This window comes from Lynx rufus, unplaced genomic scaffold (genome assembly GCF_022079265.1).
Source record: "Lynx rufus isolate CCGP_SWC_20201006 ecotype Redwood Valley unplaced genomic scaffold, mLynRuf1.p SCAF_19, whole genome shotgun sequence".
NCBI lineage: Eukaryota > Metazoa > Chordata > Mammalia > Carnivora > Felidae > Lynx > Lynx rufus.
In genome coordinates this window covers 3,767,703-3,785,852 of record NW_025814833.1, presented here as the reverse complement: position 1 = coordinate 3,785,852, position 18,150 = coordinate 3,767,703, and the positions used below count along the sequence as shown (strand labels likewise).

Below are 18,150 nucleotides of genomic sequence, written 5' to 3'. Positions count from 1 at the left end.
CAGTTACCTCCCAAAGGTCCTCACTTCCTCTGACCATCACATCACTGGTAGGGTTTCAACATATGAATTGGGGGAGGGGACACAAATATTCAGTCCATAGCAGTCTTACAATTTTTTTTGGTTACAAATTAGACATTTAAAATAACATAATGTGTCAACTCTGAAAATCAGTATCCCCCACATGCCTAGGGTTTGTTGTTGTTGCTATTTGTTTAGTGACTTGCCTAGACTAATTCTGTAAATTTGAATTCTCTGTCATGTGCAGCCATTGAAGTCTGTTCAGTTAGCATAGTGGTCTACTAATGATTGGAGAGAATTTTCCTTAAATACCTTTAGCCAAAAAGTTCTACCAGCTTTTGTTGAGGGTGTGTGTGTGTGTGTGTGTGTGTGTGTTGGGTTACTCCTTCAGTGCTCAGGGAGGCAGTTTGCAACTCTGCCTTAGACTTTAGTTCCTGCTGATACAGAGCCTTAAGGTCAGCCAGAGGTGAGAGATTAGTGACTTCTTAGGCTCTTAACTTTCCTGGGCATAGACATAGCCCAGCACATGTTTGTTACCTTCTAGAGTCCCAGGGGTATGTCTTAACTTTTCAAAGCAACTTATGGACATCTCATTCCCTGTTTTTCTTTCTTATTTATGATAAGAACACTTAACATTAAATCTACCCACTTAAACGAATTTTTGAGTGTACGATGCAGTGTTGTTAACTATAGGCACAGTGTTGTGCAAAAGGTCCCTGGAACTTAGTCATTTTGCATGGCTACAACTTTATAACCTTTAAATAATAGCTCCTCATTTTCCCCCTCTCCTAGCCCCTGGGAACCACCATTATACTCTCTGCTTCTATGTGTTTGATTATCTTATATACCTTATGTAAGTTGTTTCATGCAATATTTGTCCTTTGTGACTGGCTTATTTCACTTAACATAATGTCTTTGAGGTTCATCTATGTTGTCACATGGCAGGATTTTCTTCTTTTTTAAGGCTGAATAATATTTCATTGTATATATATGCCACATTTTCTTTATTCATAAATTGATGGACATTTAGGTTGTTTCCACATCTTGGCTATCATGAATGGTGCTGCAATGAATATGTAAGTGCAGATATCTCTTGCAGATTCTGATTTCAGTTCTTTTGAATAAATACTCAGAAGTAAGCTTGCTTTATAATACGGCATTTCTGTTTTGATCTTTTGCAGAAACTCCATTCTGTTCTCTGTAGCACTTACATCATTTTACATTCCCACCAAAAGTGTACAAAGGTTCCAGTTTTTCCAGATCCTCACCAACACTTGTTATATTTTGGTTTTTTTGATACTAGACATCCTAACAGTTGTGAGGTGATATCTCATTGTGGATTTGATTTACGTTTCCCTGATGATTAGTGCTATTGAACACCTTTACATATACCTGTTGGTTATCTATATATCTTCTTTGGAGAAATGCCTATTCAAATACTTTGCACATTTTTTATCAGTTTTTTTTTTAATTTTTAAATTATTTGTAAAAGTGTTTTTTAAGTTTTATTTATTTTTGAGAGAGACAGAGCAGGGGAGGGGCAGAGAGAGAGAGGGAGAGAGAGAATCCCAAACAGGCTCTGCACTGACAGGACAGAGACCAAAATGGGGCTTGAACTCATGAACCATGAGATCATGACCTGAGGTGAGCCAAAGCCAAGAGTCGGATGTTTAACAGACTGAACCACCCAGGCGACCCTTAAATTATTTTCTAAAATTTGAATTCCAGTATATACAGTGTTATATTAGTTTCATAGGTTTTGTTTTTATGCCATTGAGTTGTAGGAGTTCCCTATATGTTTTGGATATTAACCCCTTATTAGATATATGGTTTAGAAATATTTTCTACCATTCTGTAGGTTGCCTTTTCACTCTCTTGTGTCTTTTGCTATGTAGAAGCTTTTTAGTTTTATAGCTCCACTTACCTGTTTTTGCTTTTGTTGCCTACACTTTTGGAATTATATTTAAGAACTCATTGCTAATACCAGTGTTAAGAGGATTTTTCTCTGTTTTCTTCTAGGAGTTTTAGAGTTTCAGGTCTTACTTTTAAGTCTTTAATCCATTTTTAACTGATTTTTGTGAATGATATAAAATAAGGGTTCCATTTCATTCTTTTTCCATTTCATTCTGGAGATTCAGTTTTCTAGCATCATTTGTTAAGGAGACAATCCTTTCCCCATCGTGTATTTCTGCCACTCTAGCCAAAGATCAGTTGACCATATACGTGAGGGTTTATTTCTGGGCTTTCTATTCTGTTCCACCTGTCTATATGTCTGTCGTTTTTGTTTTAAGTTTATTTATTTATTTTGAGAGAGAGAGAGAGTGCGCACGCACGAGAGAGAGCGTGAATGTGTGCGCAAGTGGGGGAGGGGCAGAGAGAGATTCCCAAGCAGGCTCCACACTGTCAGCATAGAGCCTGATGCAGGGCTTGAAACCCACGAACCATGAGATCATGACCTGAGCTGAAGTCAAGAGTCAGACACTTAACTGCCTGAGCCACCCACGTGACCCTATATGTCTGTCTTGTATTTAATTTCCAGACTTATTAAAAGTTTAATTTTTTGACAAATTTTGCTTTTATAGAAGAGCAGATTTTTCAAGGTCCTTACTCCAACATTCTAGAATTACTTTCTCTCCATTTTACTTTTATCCTATCTATATTACTATATTTGAAAGTGTGTTTCATAGTTTTTTTTTTAATTTTTTTTTTTTTTTTTTTTTATGAAGTTTATTGACAAATTGGTTTCCATACAACACCCAGTGCTCATCCCAAAAGGTGCCCTCCTCAATACCCATCACCCACCCGCCCCTCCCTCCCACCCCCCATCAACCCTCAGTTTGTTCTCAGTTTTTAACAGTCTCTTATGCTTTGGCTCTCTCCCACTCTAACGTCTTTTTTTTTTTTCTCCCTTCCCCTCCCCCATGGGTTCCCGCTGAGTTTCTCAGGATCCACATAAGAGTGAAACCATATGGTATCTGTCTTTCTCTGTATGGCTTATTTCACTTAGCATCACACTCTCCAGTTCCATCCACGTTGCTACAAAAGGCCATATTTCATTTTTTCTCATTGCCACGTAGTATTCCATTGTGTATATAAACCACAATTTCTTTATCCATTCATCAGTTGATGGACATTTAGGCTCTTTCCATCATTTGGCTATTGTTGAGAGTGCTGCTATGAACATTGGGGTACAAGTGCCCCTATGCATCAGTACTCCTGTATCCCTTGGGTAGATTCCTAGCAGTGCTATTGCTGGGTCATAGGGTAGGTCTATTTTTAATTTTCTGAGGAACCTCCACACTGCTTTCCAGAGCGGCTGCACCAATTTGCATTCCCACCAACAGTGCAAGAGGGTTCCCGTTTCTCCACATCCTCTCCAGCATCTATAGTCTCCTGATTTGTTCATTTTGGCCACTCTGACTGGCGTGAGGTGATACCTGAGTGTGGTTTTGATTTGTATTTCCCTGATAAGGAGCGACGCTGAACATCTTTTCATGTGCCTGTTGGCCATCTGGATGTCTTCTTTAGAGAAGTGTCTATTCATGTTTTCTGCCCATTTCTTCACTGGGTTATTTGTTTTTCGGGTGTGGAGTTTGGTGAGCTCTTTATAGATTTTAGATACTAGCCCTTTGTCCGATATGTCATTTGCAAATATCTTTTCCCATTCCGTTGGTTGCCTTTTAGTTTTGTTGGTTATATATACTATTTTAGATCTTCATTACTCTTTTCCGTCCCCGTGTTTCATTATTTTTAGCAGATAGTCTTTCCATTTCAAAGGAAACATTGTCATCGACAAGAGCCTTCATCTACTTTCTGCTTGACTCTGTTAACATCTGCATCCTGACCCTTATTTTCTTCCATCTCAACTCAGTGGTAGGTACGTTTTTCCTGCCTGAAGTTAATCTTTACACCTTTGTGCTTGATCCTAGCCCTCTTATCTCCCCAAGGACCTCAGTCAGTTTCCCCAGTATTGCTTCTTTCCTTTCAAGGTTTGAACGTGCTTTGTACTGTTGGCCAGTTTCCACAGTGTACCTTCTCCTACCATGAACTACCTTTAAAAACATGATAAAAACAAAAAATACCTTTCATTTGTTTAGCTATTTGAGCAAATAGTATGTTTAGATTCTCTCCCTTTGCTATAAACATAATAAGTAGCAATTGGTTTGGGGGCACCTGGGCGGTTCAGTTGGTTAAGTGTGGGACTCTTGATTTTGGCTCAGGTCATGATCTCACACTTGTGATATCGAGCCCCGTGTTGAGCCCCATTTCAGACTCTGCACTGGGCATAGAGCGTGCTTAAGATTCTCTTTCTTGGGGGAGCCTGGGTGGCTCAGACGATTAAGTGTCCTACTTCGGCTCAGGTCATGATTTCATGGCTTGAGAGGTCAAGCCCTGCATTGGGCTCTGTGCTGAGAGCTTAGAGCCTGGAGACTGCTTCAGATTCTGTGTCTCCCTCTCTCTCTGCCCCTCCCCTACTCATGCTCTGTTTCTCTCTCTCTCTCAAAAATAAACATTAAAAAAAAGATTCTCTCTCCCACTGCCCCTTCCTGTTCATGCACACATGCGCTTACACTGTCTCTCAAAAAAAAGTAGTAATTGGTTTAAAAAGTGAAATAGCAAAATTGAATAAAAATTATAGAATTAAGTACATATGTTAATAATTTTTGATATCCATAGAGGAAATGAAATGATGTTTTCCAGTCTTTAATGAAAATTTTCAAACACACAGAAATGTTGAAAGAATTTTATCACAAACACCCATTATATCACCAACTAGACTCTGCCATTAGTATTTTATCACATACCTCTCCCTCTATTCATCTATCAATCTATCTTACCTTGTTGATGTATTTAAAATAAGTTGCCAGGGCGCCTGGGTGGCTCAGTCAGTTGAGTGTCTGGCTTCGGCTCAGGTCATGATCTCACGGTTTGTGAGTTCAAGTCCTGTGTCGAACTCAGAACCTGGAGCCTGTTTCAGATTTTGTGTCTCCCTCTCTCTGCTCCTCCCCTGCTCGTGCTCTGTCTCTCTCTCAAAAATAAATAAACATTAAAAAAATTAAATAAAATAAATTGCCAGTGTAAATATATATGCCCATAAATACTTCAGTATGCATACTGTTAGCTAGAATTAAATATTTAAATGTTTTATTTTGATGTAAAATTTGCATGCAGTGAAATGTACAAATTTTAAGTGTTCATTTGCTAACTTTTCACCAGTGTCTACATTTCTTTGTAGTGATGTGTTGGTAAATGTTTAACAGCCAGCTCTCCAGAAAATTAAAGGATGCTGATTTGTATCATTTGCCAGTTTCCATGGTTTATATACTCGCACCATGGCAAATTTCACGTTACCAAAGTGTTCTTGCTGAACATGGAGTCTGGAAGACAGGCGTATAATCATTGGACCATCTCTAGCATACCACTGCATGTGTGTAGCCTAATACATAGAAGATCACCACCACTCCAGAAAGTTCTGTTGTACTTCTCAGTAATTCCCCAGAGGCAACTAGTGTCTTGGTTTGTTTCCACTATTGATTAGTTTTTCCTGTTCTAGAACTGCAGATATCTGAAACCATATACTATGTATTTTTTGTGTAAGGCTTCCTCAACTCAGCATATGTTTTTGAGATTCATTCATATTGTGTATGCCAATAGTTTTTCTTCCTCTCTACAACATGATTTCTTGGAAGAATTTTGTACAATCACTTTATTATTTTTCTAGGACTGCTGTAACACATTACCACAATGCTAGTGGTTTAGAACAACAGAAATTTATCTTTTCATAGCAGCGAGAAGTCTGAAATCAAGGTGTTGGCAGGCCATGCTCTTTCTGAAGGCCCTAGAAGAGGATCCTTCCTTGTATCCTCTAGGTGCTGGCAGTTGCCAGCATTCCTTGGTGTTATAGATGCATCATTTCAATCTGTGCCTCCATCATCACATGACAGTCTTGTGTGTGTCTCTGTCTCTGTGCTTTCACATGGCCTTATAAGCACATTGGTCATTTGATTTAGGGCTCACCCTAATTCAGTGTAATGTCATCTTAACTACTGACATCTGCAAGGACCCTATTTCCAAATAAAGTCGTGTCTGAGGCCAGATCTGGATGGACATGAATTTTGAGAGTACGCTATTCAATCTAGTACATTCGGCCATCTGACCTCCAAAAATTCATATCCGTCTCAGGGTGCTTGGGTGGCTCAGTCAGTTAAGCATCCGACTCTTGGTTTCGGCTCAGGTCATGATCTCACAGTTCATGGGTTCGAGCCCCACATCAGACTCCACACTACCAGGGCAGAGCTTGTTTGGGATTCTCTCTCACCTCCTCTCTCTGCCCCTCCCCCATGTTCGCTGTCTCTCTCAAGGAATAAATAAACTTAAAAATTCATATGTCTCTCACATGCAAAATACATGCACCCCATTATAACATCCACAAAAGTCTTCACCCGTTCAACCAGCAAGTCTAAGTCCCAAATCTCATCTAAATATCAACTCAAAAAATCTCAAGTGTCACTATCTAAATAATGAAAATCAGGTGTCATTAAGGCTCTGAGTATGTTCCACCCTAAGGCAAAATTCTCTGTGAAGCTGGACAGATTACCTGCCCCAAAATACTATTGGGAGACAGGCATCGGATAGGCATCCCCATTCTGAAAGGTCAGAAAGGAAGAAATAAAGGGGTTACTGGTCTAAAGCAAGTTAACAGCCCAGAAGGGCAAATTCTGTTACGTCTCAGAACCGAGAGTAATGCTCTGGGCTTAACGCTCTGTCCTCTGGCCCCCGGGGAAGGTCTTATTCTCTGGGTCCTCTGGGATAGCCCCACCTTCTCAGCCTACCAGGGTAGCTGCAGGCCCACCCTCACTGGCTTTTGCCTCTTTGGCTTTGCCTTTGTAGTCATTCTTCATTTTGTCCTCTTTGTCACATTCACACGAGGCTGTTACTGTTTCTGCGGTATAAAATTCTCCAAAACCATGTTGGTCTCATGTATGTCAAGAGATCCACACCATCAGTTATAAGGCTTTTCCACAGATCCTTTCTGGATAGCCCTTCCTCCACCCCTGGCTTCTGCTGACACCTAATCTCTTCAGTGAAAGTTTGTCCAGTCACACCATTGGCCCTGTTTCCAGAGCACACTGTTTAGATAGACTGAGCATGCTCTAAATCATGAAGTGCTGGTTTCTTTTTTAACAGATCCTTCCTTAATCTGTCTCTTTTTTCTCATTGTAAACATCAAAGAGAAATCAGGCTGCATCTTCCACACTTTGCTTGGAAATCTCCTCAGCTAAATATCCAAGTTCATCACTTATAAGTTATATTTCCCACCCAACAGAAGAACTCAATTCAGCCAAGTTTCTGCCACTTTATCACAAAGATCACCTTCCTTCCAGCATCCGATAACATGTTCATCATTTCCTTCTAATGCCTCACCAGAAGCACATTTCCTGATGTTCATATCTCTCTAGCAACATTCTATTCATGATGATATATGTGTTCTCTAAGATGATAGAAGCTTTCTCTACTGTCATCTTTACTTCTGAGCACTCACCCGAACTGCTCTTTATACCCATACTTCTACCACCAGTCTCTTCAAGGTAACCAACCTTTTACTGTCAAGCAACTCAAAAATTCTTCCAGCCTCTACCCATTACCCAATTGCAAAGCTAATTCCACATTTTTTAGGTATTTGTTACAGCAGCACCTATTTTCCAGTACAAAATCTGTATTAACTATTAAGTCACTGGTTGACTTAAAACAACAGAAATTCCTCTCTCAAAGTTCTGGAGGCTAGTTCAAATCAAGATGTTGACAAGGTTGTTTCCTCCAGAGACTCTGAGGAAGAATCTTTTCCATGCCTGTCTTCTTGCTTCTAGTGGGTGCTGGCAATCCTTGGCTTGTAGAGACATCACTCCAATCCCTGTTTCTATCATTACATGACATGTGTGTCTGTGTCTCTGTGTCTCTACATGACCTTCTTAAAAAGACACCCGTCATTGGATTTAGGGTCCACTCTAATCCAGTATGACCTCATCTTAACTAATTGTGTCTGCAAATACTCTATTTCCAAATAAGGTTACATTTTGAGGTTCTGGGTGGACATGAATTTGACAGAGGGTGGGGAGGAGGGATACTGTTCAGTACACTCAGTTATTTTTGCTTCTTTACCTCTCACTCACGTTTCTTTTTAAAAAAAAAAATTTTTTTTTTAACGTTTATTCCTTTTTGAGAGACAGAGAGACAGAGCATGAGTGGGGAAGGGGCAGAGAGAGGGAGACACAGAATCCAAGGCAGGCTCCAGGCTCTGAGCCGTCAGCACAGAGCCCGACGCGGGGCTCGAACTCACAAACTACAAGGTCATGACCTGAGCCGAAGTCGTCACTCAACTGACTGAGCCATCCAGGCGCCCCTCACTCACGTTGCTTAAAAATATATTTTTAATAATGAAATGGGTCATGCCAAAGAGTACTTAACACATACATTCAGTCAAGTCAAGAAATAAAAGGTTGCCAGTACTCCAGAAGTCTTTGTATGCTCTTCAGAAATCACATCCCCCTGCCTACCAGATATAATTACTGTCCTGACTTGTGATAATAATTTCTTTACTTTATATATTTTACCACCCATACATATATCACTAGACAGTGGTTAGCTTTGCTTGTTTTTAGGCATTATATCAATGAATTGTATGTATTCTGTTGGGTCTTCCTTTTCTACCTAATGCTATATTTGTGAGATTCATCCATATTACAATGCATAGCCATAGTTCATTCACTTTCATTGCAGTATAGTATTCCTTTATGTGGACATACCAAACTTTGTTTATCCATTTTACTATAGTTGGTCACGTGGGTTGTGTCCATCTGGGGGCTCTAAGTATCAGTTCTGCTATTGTGACCCTTTTGGTATAGGTGTCCTGGGACACATGTGCAGGGGTTTCTCAGGATATATACCTAGGAGTGGAATTGAGGGGTGAAGAATTCATACATGTTCAACTTTATAGATGTTAACTCTTTGTGAAGGGATTGTCCCAAGACAAAAGGCCACCAAACACGTGTGAAGAAGGTTCAGGTTGTTTCATATCTTTGTCCACACTGTGTATTGTCATACTCCAATCTGATGGGCATTTACTTGTATTTCATTATATTATTTTTGCTGTTTCTTAATAATTTACATTCATTTATATTCTTTTTTTTTAGTGTTTAGTACGGTCTTATTTTTCTCAACCTTTTATTTTGAAAAATTTCAAACATGGAGAAAAATCAAAAGAATAGTACACCCATACCCTTCATGTACATTTACCAACTATGGCATTTTTCCACATTTGCTATACCTCTGTCTTCTTCTACATGAGAATATGTGTGTGTGGTTTGTATATTGCTAAACAATTTGAAAGTAAATTTCAAACATTAAGCGGTTTTACTCTTTTTTTAATGTTTATTTATTTTTGAGAGAGAGGGCATGAGCAGGGGCAGGCAGAGAGCAAGGGAGACACAGAATCCAAAGCAGGCTCCAGGCTCTGAACTGTCAGTATAGAGCCTGATGCTAGGCTCGAACTCATGAACTGTTAACCATGACCTGAGCCGAAGTTGGCGGCTTAACCAACTCAGCCACCCTGGCACCCCAAGAGGTTTTACTCTTAAATACTTCATTATGTATCTTGTAAGAATATAGACATTCTCCTATATAATCACAGTATTATGATCACTCTTAAGATATTTAGCATTGTTACTCCGATATTATCTAATTTACAGTTTTCAATTAGAGTTCTTAATTTTAAATCCAGGATATAATCATAGATCACACATTGCATTTAATTTGCTTTAGAACAGTTCGTGTGTGTGTGTGTGTGTGTGTGTGTGTGTGTGTGTGTGTCTGTTTTTCAGGCATTGATATTTTTCAGGAGTCCAGGTCCATATTATTTTGTTTGTTTCATTGTGGTTTTAACTTCCTTCTCTTGATGTCTAATGAGGTTGGAAACCCTCTCACACATTATTGACCATTTGGATAGCCTCCTTTGTGAAATGGCTATTCAGTTCCTTTGCCCATTTAGCAAATGTGGAATTGTCTATTTCCTACCTGAATATCATCTGTTTATATCTGTGTCCAGATGCAGTCTTGGTTCAGAGGTCATTTTAGGCATGTATCAAAGCAATAGCTCAGCCCCAAAGCCCTGAGATAGGACAAATCTCAGTGATCACCACTTACCTTCAGTACTACTACAGAGAAGAGGGAGCTTGGAAAGTGTTGTGGTTATATGTCCTAAATATTCTGTCTCCAAACTTCATCTCTAATCTTACATGCATTTCTTATAAATTTGTACAAGTTCTTTACTATTGTGGATAGTTGCTTTTTGTCATTTATATGTTGAAAATGCCTATTCCCATTTTGTGGCTTATCATTTTGCTGCCTTTATGGTGTCTTTTGGTGAATAAAAGTTCTTCATTTTTATGTAATAAAATCTATTAATTTTTCTTTGTGCCTGCTGATTTTTGTGCTTGGTTAATAAATCCTTCCCTACATGAGCTCAGGAAGATATTGTTCTTTATTCTAAAAGCTTTATGTTTTTGCCTTTCACATTTAAGTCTGATCTGGCTGGAATTCATTTCCGTATATGATATGAAGTAGGATTTCAGGATTTTTTTTTTTTTTACCGTATAAATAACCCTCTATCCCAACACTCTATATTGAAAATGTCCCTGCACTGTTGTTGTATTACTAGCTCTGTTATATATCAGGTGGTCATGTATGCATGGATGTTTTTATGGGTTCTCTCTTTTGTTCCTTTGGTCTTTTTGGCTATCAGTATATCAGAATCAGTATCACAGTTTTGATTTTTAATGTTTTGCTATATGGTACAATAAGAGAACAATTCCTTCCACCTGTTCTTCTTTAAAAGTGTTTGATACTTTGCTTTTCCATGGAAATTTTAGAATCAGCTTGTCAAGTTACACACACACACACACACACACACACACAGATGCACATACACACATATTCTCTTACGTGATTTTGATTGAGATTCCGTTGAGTATCTTTTTTATTTTTATTAAAAAAACTTTTTTTAACTTAAAAAAATTTTTTTTAGTATTTACTTATTTTGAGAGGCAGAAACAGAGTACGAGCGGGGGAAGGGCAGAGAGAAGCAGACACAGAATCCAAAGCAGGCTGCAGGCTCTGAGCAAGCTGTCAGCACAGAGTCCCATGCGGGGCTCAAACCCACCAACCATGAGATCATGACCTTAGCCGAAGTCGGACACTCAACTGACTGAGCCACCCAGGTGCCCCTTAAATTTTTTCAAAGCTTATTTATGAGAGAGAGAGAGAGCAAGAGACAGCACAAGTGGGGGAGGGGGAGCGAGAGAGGGAGACCCAGAATCCGAAGGAGGCTCCAGGCTCTGAGCTGTCAGCACAGAGCCTGACGTGGAGCTCAAACTCACAAACCATGAGAGCATGCCCTGAGCCGAAGTCGAATGCTTAACCGACTGAGCCACCCAGGCACCCCGAGATGCTATCAAGTATTTAAATGAATTGAGGAGAGTTAACATATTTGCACTATGAATCTTCAGAACTTCAAGTGTGAATATAGTATATTTTTCCATTCATTTAATTATTCTTTAATGTCTTTTAATATATTTTACCTATTTTTTAACATTTTGTGAGACTAGTGTTTTTTCTTAATTTTTAAACAACTTTATGGAGGTATGTAATTTACATGTGATAAAATTCACCTGTTGTAAGTGTTCAGTCAGGTGATTTTTAGCAAATTTATTGAATTATGCAATTATCAGTACAATCCAATTTTAAGACATTTCTGTCACTGCAAAATTCCCTTGAGTGTATTTGCAGTAAATCACCCCCATGCCTACCCCAAGCCTTCTGTCTCTATAAATTTGTTGTATCTATGTGTTTCATTTAAATGGAATCTTAACAATATGTGATTTTGGAATTTGGCTTCTTTCAGATAACGTGTTTTCGAAGTTTGTTCATGTTGTAACCTGTATCAGCAATTCATTCCTTTTTATTACTAAATAGTCTTCCATTGTGTGGTTATACCACATTTTTTTTATCCTTTCACCACTTGATAGCATTTGGGTGGCTCCACTTTTTGGCTACTATGATTAATACTATGAACATTCATGTCCAGGTTTTTGTGTGGATATGTTTTCACTTCTCTTGAGTGAATGGAATTTCTAGGTCATATGATAACTCTGTGTATAACTGTTTGAGGAACTGCCAAACTGTTTTCCAATATGATTGCATCATTTTACTTTCTCATCAGTGATGTTCTTACTTCTTTACATCCTTTCTAACACTTGTTTTTCCTTTTATTTTTTCACAGCCATACTAGCGAGTATATACTAATACTCATATCTCCATGTGGTTTTACTTTGAATTTCTGTAATAAATAATCATGAATATTTTTCATGTGTTTATTAGCCATTCTTATGTCTTTGGTGAAGTGTCTGTTCAAGTCATTTACCCATTTTTTGATGGGGTGCCTTTGTTTTTTTTGTACTATTGAGTGGTAAGCGTTCGTTATGCATTCTGAATACAAGTAACTTTATAAGTTATATGATTTGCAAATATTTTCTTCCAGTCGGTAGCTTGTCTTTTTATTTTCTTAATGGTGTCTTTTGAAGCACCAAAGTTTTTAATTTTAATGAGGTCTGTTTATCAATTTGTTCCTTTATGATTTGGACTTTTTGGTATCATATCTAAGAAATCTTCGCTTAACCCAAGGTCAGAGAGATATTATTCTATGTTTTCTTCTAGAATATATATTGTTTTAGCTCTTAAAATTAGAACCATTATCCAGTTTGAGTTAATTTTTATATGTGAGATAAATGTTCTATGTTCCTATTTTTACATATGCATATCCAATTGTCCCAGCACTATTTATTGTAAAGACTATTATTTCTCCCATTGAATTGTCTTAGCACCTTTGTGGAAAATCAATTGGCTATAAATGTAAGAGTTTATTTAGGGCACTTGTTTTGGTTCCATTGATGTATATGCCTATCCTTATACTCTGAATATCTTTACCTTTATAGTAAGTTTTGAAATCAGTTAGTGTAAATCCTCCAACTTTGTTCCTGTTTTTCAAAATTGCTTTGGTTATTCTAGGTCCTTTGTATTTCCATGTAAATTTTAGAAGCAGCTTGTCAAGTTTTCTATAAAAAAGGCTGCTGAGGGGCGCCTGGGTGGCGCAGTCGGTTAAGCGTCCGACTTCAGCCAGGTCACGATCTCGCGGTCTGTGAGTTCGAGCCCCGCGTCGGGCTCTGGGCTGATGGCTCAGAGCCTGGAGCCTGTTTCCGATTCTGTGTCTCCCTCTCTCTCTGCCCCTCCCCCGTTCATGCTCTGTCTCTCTCTGTCCCAAAAATAAATAAACGTTGGAAAAAAAAAAAAATTTAAAAAAAAAAAAAAAAAAGGCTGCTGATATTTGATAAGGATTGTGTCAAGTCTGTAATTCAGTTTTGGGAAAAGTGGCCATTTTAATAATATTAATCTAATCCATCAGCATGTAATGTCTCTTCCTTTATTTAGCTCTTCTATAATTTATTTCAGCAATGTTTTACAGTTTTAAGTTTACAAATATTTGTATTAGTTCTTTTTTTTATTTTTTTAATATGAAATTTATTGTCAAATTGGTTTCCATACAACACCTAGTGCTCATCCCAAAAGGTGCCCTCCTCAATACCCATCACCCACCCTCCCCTCCCTCCCACCCCCCATCAACCCTCAGTTTGTTCTCAGTTTTTAAGAGTCTCTTATGCTTTGGCTCTCTCCCTCTCTAACTTCTTTTTTTTTCTTCTCCTCCCCCATAGACTTCTGTTAATTTTCTCAGGATCCACATAAGAGTGAAAACATATGGTATCTGTCTTTCTCTCTATGACTTATTTCACTTAACATAACACTCTCCAGTTCTATCCACGTTGCTACAAAAGGACATATTTCATTCTTTCTCATTGCCACGTAGTACTGCATTGTGTATATAAACCACAATTTCTTTATCCATTCGTCAGTTGATGGACATTTAGGCTCTTTCCATAATTTGGCTATTGTTGAGAGTGCTGTTATAAACATTGGGGTACAAGTGCTCCTATGCATCAGTACTCCTGTATCCCTTGGGTAAATTCCTAGCAGTGCTATTGCAGGGTCATAGGGTAGGTCTATTCTTAATTTTCTGAGGAACCTCCACACTGTTTTCCAGAGCCGCTGCACCAGTTTGCATTCCCACCAACAGTGCAAGAGGGTTCCCGTTTCTCCACATCCTCTCCAGCATCTATAGTCTCCTGATTTGTTCATTTTGGCAACTGGCGTGAGGTGATATCTGAGTGTGGTTTTGATTTGTATTTCCCTGATGAGGAGCGACGTTGAGCATCTTTTCATGTGTCTGTTGGCCATCTGGATGTCTTCTTTAGAGAAGTGTCTATTCATGTTTTCTGCCCATTTCTTCACTGGATTATTTGTTTCTCGAGTGTGGAGTTTGGTAAGCTCTTTATAGATTTTGGATACTAGCCCTTTGTCCGATATGTCATTTGCAAATATCTTTTCCCATTCCGTTGGTTGCCTTTTAGTTTTGTTGATTGTTTCCTTTGCTGTGCAGAAGCTTTTTATCTTCATGAGGTCCCAATAGTTCATTTTTGCTTTTAATTCCCTTGCCCTTGGGAATGTGTCAAGTAAGAAATTGCTGCAGCTGAGGTCAGAGAGGTTTTTTCCTGCTTTCTCCTCTAGGGTTTTGATGGTTTCCTGTCTCACATTCAGGTCCTTTATCCATTTTGAGTTTGTTTTTGTGAATGGTGTAAGAAAATGGTCTAGTTTCATCCTTCTGCATGTTGCTGTCCAGTTCTCCCAGCACTATTTGTTAAAGAGACTTTTTTCCATTGGATATCCTTTCCTGCTTTGTCAAAGATTAGTTGGCCATACTTTTGTGGGTCTAATTCTGGGGTTTCTATTCTATTACATTGGTCTTTGTGTCTGTTTTTGTGCCAATACCATGCTGTCTTGATTACAGCTTTGGAGTAGAGGCTAAAGTCTGGGATTGTGATGCTTCCTGCTTTGGTCTTCTTCAAAATTACTTTGGCTATTCGGGGCCTTTTGTGGTTCCATACAAATTTTAGGATTACTTGTTCTAGCTTCGAGAAGAACGCTGGTGCAATTTTGATTGGGATTGCATTGAATGTGTAGATAGCTTTGGGTAGTATTGACATTTTAACAATATTTATTCTTCCAACCCATGAGCACGGAATGTTTTTTCATTTCTTTATATCTTCTTCAATTTCCTTCGTGAGCTTTCTATCGTTTTCAGCATATGGATCTTTTACATCTTCGGTTAGATTTATTCCTAGGTATTTTATGCTTCTTAGTGCAGTTGTGAATGGGATCAGTTTCTTTATTTGTCTTTCTGTTGCTTCATTATTAGTGGATAAGAATGCAACTGATTTCTCTACATTGATTTTGTATCCTGCGACTTTGCTGAATTCATGTATCAGTTCTAGCAGACTTTTGGTGGAGTCTGTCGGATTTTCCATGTATAATATCATGTCATCTGCAAAAAGTGAAAGCTTAATTTCATCTTTGCCCATTTTGATGCCTTGGATTTCCTTTTGTTGTCTGATTGCTGATGCTAGCACTTCCAACACTATGTTAAACAACAGAGGTGAGAGTGGACATCCCTGTCGTGTTCCTATTCTCAGGGAGAAAGCTCTCAGTTTTTCCCCATTGAGGATGATATTAGCTGTGGGCTTTTCATAAATGGCTTTTATGATGTTTAAGTGTGTTCCTTCTACCCCGACTTTCTTGAGGGTTTTTATTAAAGAAGGATGCTGAATTTTGTCAAATGCTTTTTCTGCATCTATTGACAGGATCATATGGTTCTTTTCTTTTATTAATGTGATGTATCACATTGATTGATTTGCGAATGTTGAGCCAGCCCTGCATCCCAGGGATGAATCCCACTTGATCATGGTGAATAATTCTTTTTATAAGCTGTTGAATTCAATTTGCTAGTGTCTTATTGAGAATTTTTGCATTCATATTCATCAGGGATGTTGGCCTGTAGTTCTCTTTTTTTACTGGGTCTCTGTCTGGTTTAGGAATCAAAGTAATACTGGCTTCATAGAATGAGTCTGGAAGTTTTCCTTCCCTTTCTATTTTTTGGAATAGCTTGAGAAGGATAGGTATTATTGCTGCTTTAAATGTCTGGTAGAATTCCCCAGGGAAGCCACCTAGTCCTGGACTCTTATTTGTTGGGAGATTTTTGATAACTGATTCAATTTGTTCACTGGTTATGGGTCTGTTCATGCTTTCTATTTCTTCCTGTTTGAGTTTTGGGAGTATGTGGATGTTTAGGAATTTTCCATTTCTTCCAGGTTGTCCAGTTTGTTGGCATATAATTTTTCATAGTATTCCCTGATAATTGCTTGTATTTCTGAGAGATTGGTTGTAATAATTCCATTTTCATTCATGATTTTATCTATTTGGGTCATCTCCCTTTTCTTTTTGAGAAGCCTGGCTAGAGGTTTATCAATTTTGTGTATTTTTTCAAAAAACCAACTCTTGGTTTCATCGATCTGCTCTCCAGTTTTTTTAGATTCTATATTGTTTATTTCTGCTCTGATCTTTATTATTTCTCTTCTTCTCCTGGGTTTGGGGTGTCTTTGCTGTTCTGCTTCTAGTTCCTTTAAGTGTGCTGTTAGATTTTGTATTTGGGATTTTTCTTGTTTCTTGAGATAGGCCTGGATTGCAATGTATTTTCCTCTCAGGATTGCCTTTGCTGCATCCCAAAGTGTTTGGAATGTTCTTTTCATTTTCATTTGTTTCCATATATTTTTTAATTTCTTCTGTAATTGCCTGGTTGACCCATTCATTCTTTAGTAAGGTGTTCTTTAACCTCCATGCTTTTGGAGGTTTTCCAGACTTTTTCCTGTGGTTGATTTCAAGCTTCATAGCATTGTGTTCCTAAAGTATGCATGGTATGATCTCAATTCTTGTATACTTATGAAGGGCTGTTTTGTGACCCAGTATGTGATCTATCTTGGAGAATGTTCCATGTGCACTCGAGAAGAAAGTATATTCTGTTGCTTTGGAATGCAGAGTTCTAAATATATCTGTCAAGTCTATTAGTTCATAAATATTTTTTTCATTTTTATGTTCTTGTGAATAGAAAACAATTCTGAAAATTATTTCATTTTCTGATTGTTACATACATGTATCTAATAGAAATACAGTTGATTATTGAGTATCTATCTTGCATTCTTGATCTTGTGATATTCTTTTATGAATTCTAGTAGTTTTATTGTGGATACCTTGGAATTTTCTGCATGGACAATTATGTTACCTATGCATAGGCAGTTTTATGTCTTTCTTTCCAATCTAGATGTCTTTTTGTTTTTGTTTTTGCCTCCTTACACTGTCTAGAACCTTCAGTACAGTGTTCAATGGAAGTGGTGAGAGCAAGCATCCTTGCCTTGCTCCCAGTGTTGGGGGGGAAACATTTAGTTTTTGACCATTAACTATAATTTTATCTTTAGGTTCTTTGTACATGATCTTTGTACATGATCTGTAGCATTGTAATACATTACTTTCTTGTGGGTGCTATAGCTATATAAACTTAAAGCAACTACTTTCTTCTTATATACAGTTCTAGAGGTCAGAAGTTGTAAAATCAAGTTGTCCATAGGGCTGCCTTCCTTCTGGAGTTCTCTAGGGGAGCCTTTTCCAACTTTTAGACCTACGTGTAATTCCTTGGCTCATGGCTCTTTTCTCACATTACTTCAAATTCTACTTCCATTACTACATCTACTCCTCTGTCTCTGACCCTCCTGCCTCATTCTTTATAAGGACCCTTGTGATTATATTGGGCCCACCTGCATAATCCAGGCTACTCTCCTAACTCAAGATCTGTAATTTATTCACATCTGTAGAATCTCCTTTGCCATGTAACGTTTTCATAGATTCCAGGAATTAGGATGTGGACTTTTTTGAGGTGTCATTCAGCCTATCATATGCAGGCTGAGGATGTACCCTTGTTATTCATACATAATTGAGGGGTTTTTTTTAATCACGAATGGATGTTGGATTTTGTTTAATGCTTTTTCTGCACTTACTATAGTGATCATGTGATTTAATGTTTAT

The 18,150-nt window shown here is 38.1% G+C and overlaps 1 protein-coding gene across 2 annotated transcripts in view; it reads left to right on the top strand.

The window, feature by feature from the left end:
* The window catches only part of RBM41 (RNA binding motif protein 41), a 58,397-nt gene that overhangs the window by 13,305 nt on the left and 26,942 nt on the right, over nucleotides 1-18,150 (top strand). The window lies entirely within an intron of this gene.